The sequence below is a fragment of the Triticum dicoccoides genome, chromosome 1A (assembly GCF_002162155.2).
Source record: "Triticum dicoccoides isolate Atlit2015 ecotype Zavitan chromosome 1A, WEW_v2.0, whole genome shotgun sequence".
Classification (NCBI taxonomy): domain Eukaryota; kingdom Viridiplantae; phylum Streptophyta; class Magnoliopsida; order Poales; family Poaceae; genus Triticum; species Triticum dicoccoides.
The window spans coordinates 602,871,606-602,874,973 of record NC_041380.1 but is presented as its reverse complement, the minus strand read 5'-3'; positions in this window follow the sequence as shown (position 1 = coordinate 602,874,973).

Sequence of the window (3,368 nt, the reverse complement as noted above, 5' to 3'; positions counted from 1 at the left end):
GACGAAGCCACGCAGCTGCCCCGCACCGCTCTCACTCTCCCTCGCCCTCCTCCCCTCCTCTGGCTCCCCCTCACTTCCACCGAACGCGGCCGCCGCCGCCGACGAGAACCACCACGGCCACAGCCACCCCCTCGCCCCTCGGTTGTGCCCACGAGCTCCGCGACGTCGTCCTCGACCCCCCCCACCGAACCACGCCCCGCCGGAAGCCCTGCAGCGTCGACTTCGAGCTCTTCTTCAACCTTCGGCCGCCGGTGACCTCGTCTTCGATTCGCGCCGTCTAGGTCGTCCCCAGGCCCACTGAGCTGCGCTTCGACCTCCCAGTGAGCTCCTCCGTCGTTTCCCCCTATCCCCACGGCCTAGCGCTCGTTGTAGCACCACTTCCCATGATGCCCGAAGCACACCGCCGCACGAACTCGTCGCCGACGAGGCTCCGGTGGCCAATCGGCCCCGTGCATATGCCCGTTGGCTTTGTGGGAGCCTGCAGAACGCGTAGTTGCTACCCGTTGTTCCTCCCGTGCACGGTGGCGCCGTTTCCATCGGCGCCCGAGCTCCGGCGACCGCCAAAGTCGTCGCCGGCGACGTCTCCGGCCATCCCGAGCTCAACCATCACCACCAAGAGCTGCGGCTCATTCCCAGGAGCTCGTAGATGCTCTCCGCCTCCCGTTTGGTGGCCGTAACGTGCAAATGCACTTCCTCCGCCGCGCTCGGCCTCGCCGGCGGCTAAACGCCGGCGAGATGACCGGGTTTGACCCCCCAGGGTCGCTGACCAGTGGGCCCGACCCCCCCTAACCTTTTAATTAAATTAAATTAACCCCTGTTAACCCCCCTGTCACTGACGTGTGGGTCCCACACGTCAGGTTTGACCCTGGACAGCCGCGTTGACCCGTTGACGTCGTGCTGACGTCATGCTGGCGCAGTATATAATTTCTGGATTTAATAATTCAGAAAATCCAGAAATTGATTTAAACTTCAAAAATTCATAGAAATTCAACCGTAGCTCAGATTGAAATAATTTATATATGAAAAATTATCAGAAAAATGCCATCTTTCCATCTGTACTAGTTTCATGCATGAAAAACAAACTTATATATGCTGAATATGGGAAAACACATTATGGCATATTTAAGAGACCTAATTTAGAAATGCATTTGAAGCTTTGGTTCAAAAGGACCTCAAACCAATTGAACACTAGTTGCATTAGCTCAACAGCATCACATCTACATGCCATGTTCATGCATCATATTGTTGCATATGATTATGTTTTGATTGCCGGCACCGTTCCTTCTCGATAGGTCCTGCTCCGGAGACGTTCCAGAGTACCTGTCTGTGAAGCAGTGCCTCCCTTGTTGATTTACCAGGCAAGCAAACCCCCTTGTTCATTTCGATAAAACCCTACTCTCTCGCTCCTGCTCTCAGTTATTGCATTAGGACAACAACGATTCATCTGCTACTTTGTGCTGCGGTAGTTGAACCCATTCCTCTGCATGACCTGTCATTGCCACAGTAAATAGTTGAAACCCACTAGCATGTGTAGGAGTTGATTGAAGCCATTGTTGTGTTCCTACCATGCTATGCCTGCTATTGCTTAGAGTTGTGTCAGGTCTGATTCATTGGGAATGAATTGGAGTGTTACGATATGTTCTGATGCTGAGAGTGAAGTGTGTGAACACGATTTGGTAAAGGTAGCGGTGAGAGGCCATGTAGGAGTACATGGTGGGTTGTCTCACTGGAACCGTCCTTAAGCCCTGAGTTCTGTGTATGTTGTCCAATGACTCGATACTACCACACATTGGGCTCCGGGCGCTCCAAGCCCTCTCGACTTATTAACCAACTTGATCTCTGTCCAGGAGTCGCAACTAGTTTATGGTGTTTGTAGGTAGTGCTATTTTTCTACCAAGTGGCACCCGGCAGGGTGGGCTTGGGACAGACTAGGCACACGTGGCCTGGTGTACCGAGTGGCACCCGGATGGTGGGCTCGGGAACCCTGTACACATCGTTTGGGGCCGTGAGCGACACCCCGGCCGGATCTCCTTGCGGATGAAACCCGAATAGGCGATAAACCTGGACTAGAGTCTTGTGTGGTTAGTCAGGTCGTGGCCGACACCCTCGCCAGGCTTCCGCTTGAAGGTTGCCGAGATACATGACGTGTACATGGCGGTAAGTGGCGAGAGCGTGTGTGAAGAAGTACACCCCTGCAGGGTTAACATGATCTATTCGAATAGCCGGGTCCGCGGTTATGGACTTCTTGGATGCTTACATGGTACATAGACAACTTGAAGTGGATACCCTAAAATGCTCAAGACATGTGTGAGTGCTATGGATGGCCTTCTCGTAGGGAGACGGGGATGAATCCATAGTAGTGTATTGTGTGGTGATTAGTGGACTCGTGTACGTTGTTTCACCTCAAGAGTTTCTGGTAGTCGTAGAACAGGATAGCCACAGAGTCAAAGCTAGCTTGCTGCAACTAAACCCCACGTTACCCTCTTGATACAAGTGCATGTATGATAGGATCTGATGTAAGTCTTGCTGAGTACCTTTGTACTCATGTTGCTTTATTTATGTTTTTGCAGCGGAGACTTCGGTCTTACTAGTGTTCCCATGGACTTCGACTAGTAGCTAGTACCTCAGCTACGATCTTGATCGGATGTTGTAGATAGTCAGGCTCTTCAGCCTTTTTCTTTTGTAGATGTCTGTACCCAGACATGTAATGCTTCCGCTTGTTGCTTGTATGCTCTGTATGATGGGTCTTGTGACCCCTGTTTGCAATATATGCTATGACGGCTCTTCTGAGCCTTTATCTATATGAGTTGTTGAGTTATGCTGTGATGCCATGTTGTACAGCACATACTTGCATGTTATGCGTACGTGTAATGTGTATTGCTATGTGTGGGATCGTACTATCTAGTTGTTTATTCTTAGTAGCCTCTCTTACCGGGAAATGTCTTCTAGTGCTTCCACTGAGCCTTGGTAGCTTGCTACTGCTCCGGAACACTTAGGCAGGCCGGCATGTGTCCTTCTTCGATCCTGTGTCTGTCCCTTCGGGGAAATGTCACGCGATGAATACCGGAGTCCTGCTAGCCCGCTACAGCCCGGTTCACCGGAGTCCTGTTAGCCCAGTGCTACAGCCTGGATTCACTCGCTGATGACCGACACGTTCGATGCTGGGTCATGGATGCCTGTCCCTGTAAGTTAGTGCCACTTTGGGTTTACGACTAGCCATGTCAGCCCGGGCTCTTTATCATATGGATGCTAGCGACACCATCATATACGTGTGCCAAAATGCGCAAACGGTCCCGGGCAAAGGTAAGGCGACACCCGTGGGGATACCGTGCGTGAGGCCGCAAAGCGATATGAGGTGTTACATGCTA